The sequence below is a fragment of the Gorilla gorilla genome, chromosome 3 (genome assembly GCF_029281585.2).
Source record: "Gorilla gorilla gorilla isolate KB3781 chromosome 3, NHGRI_mGorGor1-v2.1_pri, whole genome shotgun sequence".
NCBI classification, from domain to species: Eukaryota; Metazoa; Chordata; class Mammalia; order Primates; family Hominidae; genus Gorilla; species Gorilla gorilla.
The window spans coordinates 138,257,661-138,271,141 of NC_073227.2; the positions used below are offsets into that span (position 1 = coordinate 138,257,661).

The 13,481-nt window shown below is 38.4% G+C and overlaps 1 long non-coding RNA gene across 1 annotated transcript in view; it reads left to right on the plus strand.

Moving 5' to 3' along the window:
- The first annotated feature begins 433 nt into the window (after positions 1-433).
- LOC134758261 (uncharacterized) overlaps positions 434-13,481 on the plus strand; it is a 35,490-nt gene continuing 22,442 nt past the window's right edge. The window contains exon 1 of the long non-coding RNA XR_010133249.1: positions 434-519. This is a non-coding gene — a long non-coding RNA (uncharacterized lncRNA). The remainder of the gene's footprint in view (positions 520-13,481) is intronic.

Below are 13,481 nucleotides of genomic sequence, written 5' to 3' on the forward strand. Positions count from 1 at the left end.
TGGTTCCTTCCTGAGGCCAAGTCTGTCCTTGCTGTAAATCATAATTTGGCCAAACCTTTGTTCAGAGGGCTATGAATCATTTTTCCTACAGATTCTGAGGGTCAAAACAGTCCCAACAGTTCAGGATATACTCCAGAAGAATATAAGTTGGGGGGTGGTGAAGACAGCCAGTTGCCCATTCTGAAAGACAGTAAATAGAGGTTTACTTCATTCCCTTCCTTCTTTCAGCAAAAACACAGGGTGTGATGAAGAGAGAAAGCAAAGCAGGCATCCTCCCTTCCCTTCCACCTCTTATCCCTGAGTCCTGGTGACCTTGACAGGTGCTAGCCATAGATACCCATGAGGTATCTGCCCACGAAGCAGGGAAAACCTAGAGAATAGGAATTAACCGCCATCACCTATGCCTCCATTTTTTCCTGCTGTGGACAACCTTTGAGTTCCCTGGGCCTGTTTATGCCATGGAGTTTTTCTTTCTAGGGCCACAGCCTGAAGCTTGGAATCGAGTTTGGGACTGAAAAGGTATTTCAGAGGCTGTTTGTACCTGTTTAGAGTGTGTCAAGTGAGCCCTGCCAAATGTGCAGTTATCAGCCAGAAGGGGCTGTTCCTCCATCAACTTCCCTATCAGAAACAGAGTGTTGGGAGGGGTCAGTCCTCTCACACGAAAGGGAAAAAGAGAAAAACAGTATAAGGGGCAAAAGGGAAGGTCCTCGGGGAAGAACGCCTTCTTCAGTGCAAGTGAGTCGCTTTAATCCCTGTATCCTTCCCCAGTTCAGACCCGGTTGAATTCCTCGGCCAGGATAGAAATGCTCTGTTGGCACGGTGGACGAGACGTGCCCTGTGGGGTCCTGGCCACCGCCGCGGTTTTCTAATGCCCCCCAACCCCTGTGGCTGTGCTCAGGCACCCGAGCTGGGAGGGGAGAGGGTAAGGGGAGCTGTCTTGAGCTGCGTGGGTCTGCAGCTGTTGGGGTGGAAGTGAAGATGGCACCTCTAGGAGCAATTGGTCTGATTTGCACCTTTGATGGCTGCACTCATTTTACTTAGTAACATGGCTGCAGCCTGTAGCAAAACTCCTAACATTATAAAACAAGAGATAAGAGCTATTTCAAACTATGAGAAAGAGAAAATAGACGAAGTCTGGGTGTTTTGACTAGCCCGGTCAGGGCAGTTTAAAACTCCGTGAAGGTAAATAGAGCCTGTTACTTGCAGGAAAGAGAGAGAAATGGCAGGGTTTTGGAAAAGAGACAGATCTGACAGTTGTGCATTCACACTCACCTTCCAGGATCCCAGATAAGCCCCAGTTGAAATGGGAAAAATTCCCTCGCAGGTCCTGCGATGAGGGCGTGGCTCACTTTTTCAGTGCACCACTGCGCATACCACTAGGGAGAACATGCATATGGGGAGATGATGGGGAGCATGGGCTCCAACCCCGCAGCAGTGTCTAGGGTTGAGTGTCTATAGCTTCCGAAGCCCCAGTGTGCGTGTGTTACAGTGCGCTCTTTCAGTTTTGCCATCTGCTGGTGGCATGTGTTAATCAGCTCTATTAGACCCTCTGCCTTATCGCAAGGAAAGATGGCTTTCTGTATCCAGGTTCTTGCCTTAGTGTACTGGAAAAATCAGCTCACACATGGGCTTAGAGAATGAGTGCAAGGTTTTATTGAATGGTGGAAGTAGCTCTTAGCAGATGGATGGGGAGGCCAGTAGGAAGGTGGTCTTCCCCTGGGGTCGGGCCACTCAGCTGCCAGGCTCTCCTCCCACTGCCCTTGGCCGAACTCAGCGTCATGCCGCTATAGGTGGCCTGTGGTGTCTACTGGTGTCTACCAGTGTGTTCTTCTGCCGGTGTGTTCCTCTCAACGTCCAGCCACTTGTGTCTGTGCCCGCTAGAGTCTTGGGGTTTTTATAGGCACAGGATGGGGGCATGGCAGGCCAGGGTGGTCTTAGGAAATGCAACATTTGGCATGAAAACAGGAGTGCCTGTCCTCACCTAGGACTGTGGGCACAGGCCTGAGGGTGGAACCCTTGCTAGGGACCCCACTTTTCTCCTCCCAGCACTTCCCTGCCTCCCGTATCAGAACCATGAATCTAAAAGCACTTAACATTTTTTTAAATAGAATTTTTGGACAGTTTATGGGTATTAGTATAGAATTTACCACTGTTTCACTGCGTAGTTTAGACGTCTTTCCTGTGTCTCCAATTTCTCCTCAGTGAAAGGGGGAACATTATTAATGTATTATTTCCAGACATGATTATTTTACAAAACTTATTTATATAAAAGTATGTTTATGTAACAGGAATTGGAGAAAAGTATTTAGACATTTTACAGAATCACTGTTAAGTTGTAGAGAACCTGAATCCCAAAGCAATGTTGAAGAATTTTAAATATATGATCCTACTTGTGTGTGCTAAAAATAACAAGAAAAGTCAATCTGCAAGCTACTTGAAAAACAAAGACAACTAAGACTCTCTGAGTGGGAAAACATCAGCATAATTTATTAAATACACATTCACCACTTTGGAAGGCCAAGCTGGGAGGATCACTTCAGCCCAGGAGTTCAATACCAGCCTGGACCCCATGGTGAAACCCAGCCCCTACAAAAAATACAAAAAAAAAAATTGCCAGGTGTGGTGGCAGGTGCTTATAGTCTCAGCTACTCAGGGCAACAGAGGAGACCCTGTCTCAAAAAAAAAAAAAAAAAAAAATTAACGTCTTATTTGCCTCATGCTTAATCTTATTTGCTTCATGCTTAATCAAGAAAAATCTACAAAGCATGAAACATAGAGTCTGGAACATGGTAGATATATAATAATGCCGATCGCCAGCCTATTCACCCAGGTGAGAGGCAGGAGACACTTCTCTCTTCCATTTTCTTTATCTCCCTCTGCTCCTGTTTTCTGTATGTTTATGTGTACATAATAAGATCCTTTCCAGACCTATCACCACACTCACTTCTGCAAAGCCTTCCCTTGATCTCCAAGCCACCTTGTACTACTTAATACCTCAAGCACTTACATGGTTTGTACCTGATTGTGTAGTTTATACCAAGTAGTTCTTTATGTCTAGGTATCTTATCGCCAAATGAACTTGTAAGTCCTTTGAAGACAGAAACTATAGATTCATTGCTTTCTATGATACCTATATTTAACTGGTTTATGTATGCATAAAGACACACATGCATACACACACAGTGCTTACTCAATATCATACTATCCGATTATTCTGCCTCTATAACTAAAGGACAGAGGTGATGGACCGAAGACAAGTTGTAGATGTGATCTCTGCTTTACTAGAGTAAATGTGGTAGTTCTGTTACATATAATACACATCAATAAACTGGGAAAGTTACTTTCTGAAGATCAAAAAAGAGGAAATGGGTTCTAGCTATAACAAAGAAGATTTTTGTCCACTTCCTGAGGATAAAGTGCAGCTGATCCTTGAACAACATAGGTTTGAACTGCATGAGTCCACTTTTACATGGATTTTTTTTTCAACCAAAGTGGATCAAAAATGTATGTACTGGATCTATGTATGTGAAACCCATATAAGGAGGGCTGACTTTATATTTACATGGGTTCCACAGGACTGACTTTGGGACTTGAATATGTGTTGGTTTTGGCATATGTGAAGGTCTTAGACCAATCCCCAAGTATATAGAGAGATGGCTATAATTATTACGTGATCTGAAATGACCATATCCTATATGAGTAGTTTGATGATTTCCTCCATCGGTGTGGTCAATTTGATATACCAATCAAAATTATTACAAGCTAAAAATTTTAATTCAAAAATATTATACACTTTTACCAATATCTTGAATGGAGATTTGTCAATACGTCAGTGGAGACACTCTCCTCTGTTGATTTCTGTTGGTACTAGATTCTCAAATGACTGATTTCTAAGTCAGAAAAACTGAATGGCTTTAAAAGTTCCACCACAGTTTTAAGAATCTACAAATTTTGTTTCTAGGCACATTATTTGATGTCCATCTCAAAATCAAACAGCATAAAGAACACTAACATGAAGTAATTTTCTACATGTGCAAAAACATAAGTTAGATGAAAAAACATCTTCAAATGTGTTAAAATTTGTTTTTGAGATGCATCTTGTTTTTAAACGAAATGTCAGTATATGATTATAAAGTTCTAAATGCACTATTTTAATCAAGTATAGGAGTAAATCATGGACTTCAGGGCAAAATGTTATTTCATCCAGTGCAAGCAGAAAATAATTCCCAACAGAGAAAATAAATACTGTAAATGTGAGGTAAAAACCAAGTCTCATTGTATTCAAAGAAAATAAGGAAAATTCTTATTTCCCTTCTGCAGGCCCTCTTGACTGATGGTCCTTCACTCTCATACATAGAAAATCACCACAAGAACCAAAAGAAATTGTAGTATGTCTTGAGATGAAGTATCATACATCCATTAAAATAATAATTATGACTATTAAAACATAAAATTATTAATAAAAATACAAAATCATGCACAATGTTAATAAATATGTAAATGTGTTAGTGCATTTTGTATTAGTTTAGCAAAAATGTTTAATTATGACAAAATGTATATTTAAATAAAAGAACAATGAGAGTAAAAAGTTTTCTTAGAATGACATGCCTCTGGCTTTAGTTTTTACTTACATTTTTTAAGATACTTAAATATTGTCTCCTAATTAAAGTTGACATTTAAAAGTATTAACTTTAAAATGAAGCTGTTTTCTAGAAATATATCTTATTGAAGTCTACATTTAATAGAATTTTTTTTCTTTTCAGAAAATTAAGTCAGTGCCATCTTTAGACTTTTGACATATCTATTCTCTAAGATTTACAAAAGACGGTAGCTTTTTAATCACCCCAAAGAAGCTGGCTTTTAACTGCTAGTTCAATAGACTTCTCGGTTTTTGTTCCTAAGTTTCCCTGCAACCATTGATATTACTGAACACACTAGACTTTATTAAAGATTTATCTTCTCATCTGGGCACGGTGGCTCACGCCTGTAATCCCAACACCTTGGGCCACCGAGGTGGGCGGATCACAAGGTCAGGAGTTCGAGACCAGCTTGACCAACATGGTGAAACCTCGTCTCTACTAAAAATACAAAAATTAGCCTGGCGTGGTGGCACATGCCTGTAATCCCAGCTACTTAGGAGGCTGAGGCAGGAGAATCGCTTGAACCTAGGAGACAGAGGTTGCAGTGAGATGAGATCCAGCCTGGGCAACAGAGTGAGACTCTGTCTCCAAAAAAAAAAAAAAAAAAAAAAAAAAAAAAAAAAAAAAATCTATCTTCTCTTGGTGTCTTTCTCCATTGTTTCTTTACACCATTCCTTTTCTGCTTACCTACTGCCCTAAAGCTAAACCTGCTTCAAGAGTGGAAACAGATTTCAGAGATTCGTCCTCTTTTCTCAGATTTTTTTTCTTTATTTAAACTCTTTACTTCAGCTATATATATTACATCTAATGTGAGGATGTACAGTTTGAATCTCCAACCACACAATGTCACTCCTAGGTTCCAATGCTGAAATTCCAATTTTCTGCCAGATTGTTCTGCCTAACCATTCACTAGAATTCTGAATTAACGTTGCCAAGACCAGCTTTATTATATTCCCCTCAAAACAATATTCTTACACCAACAACACATTTCTGTTACTTAAAGTATATTCTACCTTTCTAACAAGCCTGAAATGTGGGAGTCATTACTCCACCTCTCTCTCCTTTATGCCCAAATCATTAGTCAAATATGACAACCTTTACAGTTGTCCCCAACTCTGGCTATTTTTACCTCCACAATTGTAGTAAGATCCTTGTCATCTTCTCTCTAGATGGGCAGTTTTCAGAATGGTCAGAATATACTAAAAAGGGTAATATGTCAATAAATTAGGGCATTTGTATTTCCATGTGTTTTTTTTTGTTTGTTTTTTGTTTTGTTTTGTTTTGGTTTTTTTGAAGGAATCTTGCTCTGTCACCCAGGCTGGAGTGCAGTGGTGAGATCTTGGCTCACTGCAGACTCTGCCTTCTGGGTTCTAGTGATTCTCCTGTCTCAGTCTCCTGGGTAGCTGGGATTACAGTCGCATGCCACCACGTCCAGCTAATTTGTGTGTGTATATATATATATATATATATTTTTTTTTTTTTTCTTTTTTTAGTAGAGATGGGGTTTTGCCATGTTGGCCCGGCTGGTCTCAAACTCCTGAACTCAGGTGATCTGCCTGCCTTGGCTTCCCAAAGTTCTGGGATTACAGGGGTGAGCCACCATGACTGGCCAAATGTTTTATAATATCTGTAAGATAGATAGATGATAGACAGATAGATAGATAGATACATAGATGATTGATTGATAGATAGATAGATAGATGATAGATTAGATAGATAGATAGATAGATAGATAGATAGATAGATAGATAGATATTATAAACAAACAATCCAATATCGTAGTGCAGTAGTGTGTGTTCCAAATTGGTGTGTTTTTTCTTTTTCTTTTTCTAGAAAAAAGGTCTTGCTGTCTCAATAAGATTGGAATGCAGTGGGGTCACCATAGCTCACTGTAGCCTCAAACTCCTGGGTTCAAGTGATTCTCCTGCCTCAGTCTCCCAACTAGCTGGGACTGCAGGCACATGCCACTACACCCACCTAATCATTTAAATTCTTGTAGAGACAAGGTCCGACTATGTAACCCAGGCTGGTCTTGAACTTCTGGCCTCAAGTGATCTTCCTGCCTCGTCCTCCGAAAGTGCTGGGATTACAGGCACGAGCCACCATGCCTAGTATGCTTCAAATTTCTCTCATGAGAGATGCACAATCGAAAAGTTTTGGACACTCCTTCACAAGAATATTTCAATAGCCTCCTGAAGCAATTAGCTTTCCTACCTTCAGTGTCTCTCCTCTACCTCATGTACGCATAACTGCCAAATAAAAGGTTCCTAGGAATAACAATGGTCACCTTGCTGTCTGAACAAAGCTATTTAATGTCTTTTACTTGCCACCGCAGTGAAACTCACCTCAATAACACGACCCTCAAGGCAATCAGAAGCCGACCATCCCCTCCTCCAAACATGCACACATGAAACACACTATTTTTCCAGGCAAGATTTTCAATTTTCATTTTTGTAATCCCATCATCCCAATGAAATGTAACCACCTATCCTCACCTAAAACATACCAAGTGCCTCTATATAATATATTTTGCCATTATAATAGTATATTTGTTTGAGTTCTCTATAGATCTGTGAGATAAGGTCTATGATAATAAACCTAATAAAAGTCAGGTCCTCATACAAAAGCCTCTCAAGTCATATCTACGGAGACTCACTCCAGCAGCCAAAATTTGGTCATGGAAATCCACTCTGCTTTCCTGTGTTTAGGAACATTAAAGGAAATCCCATTTCTAACCCGTGGAAACTCATCTCAACTTCTTCCGCTAATGCCCAGTTCTCTTGTGCTCATCACTGCTCTGGAGTTCCCTGCAAACCAAATCCCCAACAACCCTCTCTGCTTTGGCTCATGAAGCATGCCTTTCTCTCTCCCCACTCCTCACTGTTTCTCATCTTCATACTATGTAGCTTCTTTATGTAAACAAAACTACATAATGGTTAGAACTTTTCCTTGTCTGATGTCCTTCAGCACTTAGTCTGGAAAAAAATAGAACTTCTCTTAGAGGATGACGGTCAGAAACGGAGGAAGATGTACCTAGTCTGGGTGGTGATTTGGGGATAATGGAGACAAGAACCCTTATACACTAGCATAAATGATTTCCCTCCTCTACTCTCCCTCCTGATACACTTTCAGTTATGAAAACTTGTTCATTTCCTGATGTTGACATCCTATTCATTTTTAAGATATGATCGTATTTCATTGGCTCTGTGATTTTTCTATAACCCGAATTGATTTATTTCCTCCCAATGCCCATTGTCCTTGACCACTAATACATTTACGACACATAGCCTTTCATTATAGTTACCATCCTATCCAAATTTTCCTAAAGGATTGGTAACTCTTAAGTCAGGGATTAAACCCTTATCTTTAAAACCACCATGGTATCTGTCCAAGAACATTGCAAATAACAGGTAAATGTTAACATACGAAAGAAACACCAAATGTTGTCATGACATTGTCTTCAGCGAAGAGTCTGTTGAACATAAACTGTTATATTTTCTTCTTTGTCTTTTTCTTTTGGACAGGGTATTACTCAATGCTATTATTAGTGGTATTTGGTAATACTGTGCATAGTTTGCCTATTTAGAGGACATTTATCTAAATAAACATATACATTGCAATAATTATTGTGACAATACTTAGATTACTTCAAGTTGAGATAAAGAATGTTGTATCCTCAAACATACCAGTTTAGTGAGGGATGTTGATAATGGAAGAAGTTATACATGTATGGGAGCAAGGAGTATATGGGAAATTTCTGTACTTCACAATTTTACTATGAACACAATAGTGCATGAAAAAATGACATCTAAAAAATGTTATATTCTGACTTTAAAGCTATTATTTTAAAGAGGTACAAACTTAAAAAGAGCAGGGAATAGGTTCAGATTGTGTCATTATAATAGTATATTTACCATTCAAAAGAAATAGTAATGAAATCAGTAAAACATGATTTTTGCAAAAATTGTGTAAGATTCTTAAAAGTTATGATACAATGAGATAGTTACAAAAAGGAAATCTAACAGACTTCCCTTGCTTGTGGGGTTTCAGAACTGCATCAATTAAATCATTCATTTATTCCAAAAATATTTATTGATTATTTAGTACTTACCATGTCTTATATTGTAAGAACCTATAGTAAATTATAGGTGACTGAGAAGTCTATTTTTCAAAGTGTTAAAAAAAATTAGAGTCAGTGAAACAATTTAGTAATTTAAAGTAGACTAGGCCAGGCATGTTGGCTTACACCTGTAATCCCAGCACTTTGGGAGGCCGAGGTGGGTGGATCACAAAGTCAGGAGTTCGAGACCAACCTGGCCAACATGCTGAAACTCTACGAAAAATACAAAAAATAGCCGGGCGTGGTGGCACATGCCTATAATTCCAGCTACTCAGGAGGCTGAGGCAGGAGAATCACTTGAACCCGGGAGGCAGAGGTTGCAGTGAGCCGAGATTGTGCCACTGCACTCCAGCCTGGGTGACAGAGCGAGACTCCATCTAAAAAATACTACTACTAATAAAGTAGACTATAAACATATAATTATTCACGCACTCAAAAGTCACAACTTATTGAGTGCTGTGTGATAAGCAATTGGCTAGGCTAGATGCTGGTAATAAAAGATAAGGAGAACACAGACTAGATCCTAAAGGAACTCACAATCCTGTGCTACAAGAGATGTATTCACAATGTGCAAAGAAAACATAAAGAAATCCCTAACTCTGCCCAGAGATGACAGAGAACTCACTCAAGAGCTAACCTTTAAATGGTGTCATGATTGATAGGCAGTGCCTGTCTTGGTGTAGAAATAAAAGAAAGAAATTGCAGCAAGATGCAACTCAATGAGCTGAAGTCAAGAGGAATGAGAAAGCATGCCAGTCCTCATGAACAAAAAGGCTGTTAACCTGGAACAGAGCACAAACATAGGCGTATGGCAGAGACTGAACTGTGAAGGGTCTTATAGCCACACAAGGAGTCTGATCTTTAACAAATCCTGAATGAATGGAGCCCTTCATGTGTCTTAAGAAAATCAGTAGCATACTCACATTTATATTTTAGACAAATAAATAAAGGTCAGGGAAATGTTTAGATATTAGAATCAGCTGAACTTAGTTACAAATAATATAGTATGAGGTAAAGATGACAAAGAAAGAGAAGATAAAGTGAAAATTCATTTCCAAGTGTCATGCTTGGGTGACCAAGTGGTTTATGGAGACAGAGAATATATCATGGTGAGACTGATAAAATATCTAATTTGTACTTGAATATTGTTTCCAAGTCTAAATCATACATACAGTCTTCTCCTGAAGATTTACATATTGGCAAGTAAAGGAAAATTAAGGCCAACTCAAGATCATAGATATGATTTAAATTGTATTCCCTGGTTCATTACTTATATTACATACTTGTATAAATTAATAAAAGATTTCCTTCCTTAAACAAACCTGATATAATAAAATTGGGATTTATGTAAAGGATTAATGTTACTCTTTTCCCTTTTAAAAAATGACATATTTGCCTCAAAAAGAAATTTTCTTTAGTGTTACCTTAAATAGAATGTTCTCTAATGATTTTAAAGTAAGATTACGAATAAAAAAATAGATAAATATATACGTATTAATGAATAGGACAGCTGGTTTTCAGCAGAACAGGGGTACTGGCTGTTCACTGCTCATGGCTGTTGTGACGGGTCAGTGGTCACACTGCATGGTTGTGGATACGATGAATGTCGCCACTACCTATTGCACAAAGTAGGAAAGAGCTGAGGATAATTAATGTGACACTCGAATTTAGCAAAAACCTCTAAAAGGATCAAATAGCACTCTGAAAATGAGTTAACAAATCAGAAAAAAAATACGTAACTGTGTCTAAATGTTTTTTCTATTAAAAAAGGAAAAAAGAAAAAAATTAGTTGTTGAAGAATTATGTATGCTTTAGTTTATTAAGATATCAGTAAATAGAATTGCACTGTCTTTCTTTTAAGGATTTGTCTGTCTTTTGTGCCCTTTGATAATTAATTTTATTTGGTTTTCAAGATAATTATATAACTTGTCTTAATTCAAACTGCAACAACAAGCTAAGGAAAAGTTAGGGGGTTTCTGTAAAGAGTCTCTTTCTAAGTATCCAAAAGCCAGACTTTCATGCCTGCCTATGTAGCAGTAGTAAAAACTCAACAAGGCTTCTAGCTGCATGACAAATATAATTCCTGGAATTTTCCTTCTTAAATATTCACATAATCACCATTTCAAATGTAACAAGCATTTTAAATTCTTGTAAAGTCAAAGAGAATTCTCAAAGGAATAGCTACTACTCAAACAATTTTGACATGTAAACACCTACAGACTTTCATATCTAAAGATAAAAACCTAAGAGAGTGTGTCAGGAAGGATTGCCTAAAATCAAACCCTAAGACAAGGATTCTCATGAAAGTGATTTATAGTATTTAGGAGGCAGAGTGTGTGAAGTAGGATAGGGCAGGAAAGGATGAACAAGGATGTGGTCTTGGTTGGAGCCTCACTTCAGCCTGACCTGGGCACTCAGGAGTACATATTAAACCTAGTTGGTTGTTCTTTGACACAAGGGACCAGTTCTTTGTACTCTCGTATTGTCGAATCACAGCTAATGCCCATTAAAGTGAGTGGAGGTAGAGGTGGGTGTTATATCCAGGCACACTAGCTCTCACTGGGCCAAAGGGATGAGTGCATTGGCCTAGTGAAAGCAAACTGGATGAGACAACAACAATATCTACTGCAGAGGTATATTTTTTAAATATCTTGGAGAAAGAAATATCTTGCACAAGGTCCAGGTGATACTTGGACTGATGACAGCAACACAGTACAGAGAAGAGAAAGTAAATAGAGGCATGCCTTCTCCTTTGATTGCACATTGCTTTTATTATGCTTCGCTGATACTGCACTTTTTACACATTGAAGGTTTGTGGCCTCCTGAAGCTAGCAAGTCTGTTGGTCCATTTTTACAACACCATGAGCTAGCTTCCTGTCTCTGTGTTACATTTAGGTAATTCTTGAACTATTTAACCTTTTCATTGTTATTGTATATGTTAGGGTTATCTGTGATCAGTCATCTTTGCTGTTACTATTGTAATTGTTTTGGGGCACCATGAACTGCATTGCTACAAGACAGTGAAATTAATCATTAAAATGTTGTGTGTGTTCCAACTGCTTCACCAGCTGGCTGTTCCCTCATCTCACTCCCTCTCCCAAAGACTCCCTATTCCCTAAGACAAAACAATTTTGAAATTAGGTCAATTAATAATCCCACAATGGCCTCTAAATGTTTAAGTGAAAAGAAGAGTTACACATCACTCACATTAAATTAAAAGCTGGAAATGATTAAATTTAGTGAGGAAGGTATTTTGAAAGCTGAGATAGGCCAAAAGATAGGCCTCTTGTGCCAAATAGTTAGCCAAGTTGTGATGCAAAGGAAAAGTTCTTGAAGAAAATTAGAAGTGCTACTCCAGTGAAAACATGAATGATAAGAAAGCGAAACAGCCTTATTGTTAATATGGAGAAAATGTGAGTGGCCTGGACAGAAGATTAAACCAACCACAACACTGCCTTAAAGCCAAAGCCTAATCCAAAACAAGGACCTAACTTCAATTCTATGAAGGCTAGGAGAGGTGAGAAAGCTTCAGAAGAAAAGTTGGAAGCCAGCACAGGTTAGTTAATGAGATTTAGGGAAAGAATCTCCATAATATGAAAGTGCAAGCTGAAGCAAGTGCTGATGGAGAAGCTGAAGCAAGTTATCCAAAAAATCTAGGTAAGATTATTGAAGAAGGTGGTTGCACTAAACAATAGATGTTCAGTATAGGTAAAACAGGCTTGTAAGGAAGAAGATCCCATCTAGGACTTTCTTAACTAGAGAAGAGATGCCAATGATTGGCTGAAAAACATCAAAGGACAGACTAACTCTCTTGTTACAGGCTAATGCAGCTGGTGACTTTAATTGAAGCCAGTGCTCATTTACCATTTAGAAAACCCAGGAGCCCTTATGAATGATATTAAATCTATCTTTGCCTGTGCTTTATAAAACATGGTTTACTGAGTATGTTAAGCCTACTGTTGAGACCTAGTGCTCAGAAAATAAAAGATTATTTCAAAACATTACTGTTCACTGACAATGTACCTTGTTACCCAGGAGCTCTGATGGAGATGTACAAGGGATTATTGTTGTTTTCATACCTGCTAACACAACATCCATTCTGCAGCCCATGATCTAGAAACAATTTCAATTTTCGAGTCTTATTTTTTAACAAATATATTTCATAAGGCAATAACCAGCATACATAGTGATTCCTCTGATGGATCTTGGCAAAGTAACTTTAAAAAGCTATCTGGAAAGGATTCACCATCCTAGATGTTTAAGAACATTCATTAAGAACATTCATAATTCATGGGAAGAAGTCAAAGTATCAATATTAACAGGGATTTGGAAGAAGTTAATGCCAACCCTTATGGATGACTTTGAGAGGTTCAAGACTTCAGTGAAGAAAGTCACTGCAGATGTGGTGGAAATAGCAAGAGAACTAGAATGAAAACTGAAGCCTGAAGATGTGACTGAATTGCTGCAATCTCATGATAGAAGTTGAACAGATGAGGAATTGCTTCTTATGGAGGAGGGGAAAAAAGTGGTTTCTTTTTTTGGAAACTACTGTTGAAGATGCTGTGAACATTGTTGAAATGACAACAAAGGATTTAGGATATTCCATAAACTTTATTGACAAAGCAGCAGCTGTGTTTGAAAGGATTAACTCCAAATATTAAAGAAGTTCTATTGAAGACAAAATGCTTTCAAACAGCATTGCATGCTACAGAGAAATCTTT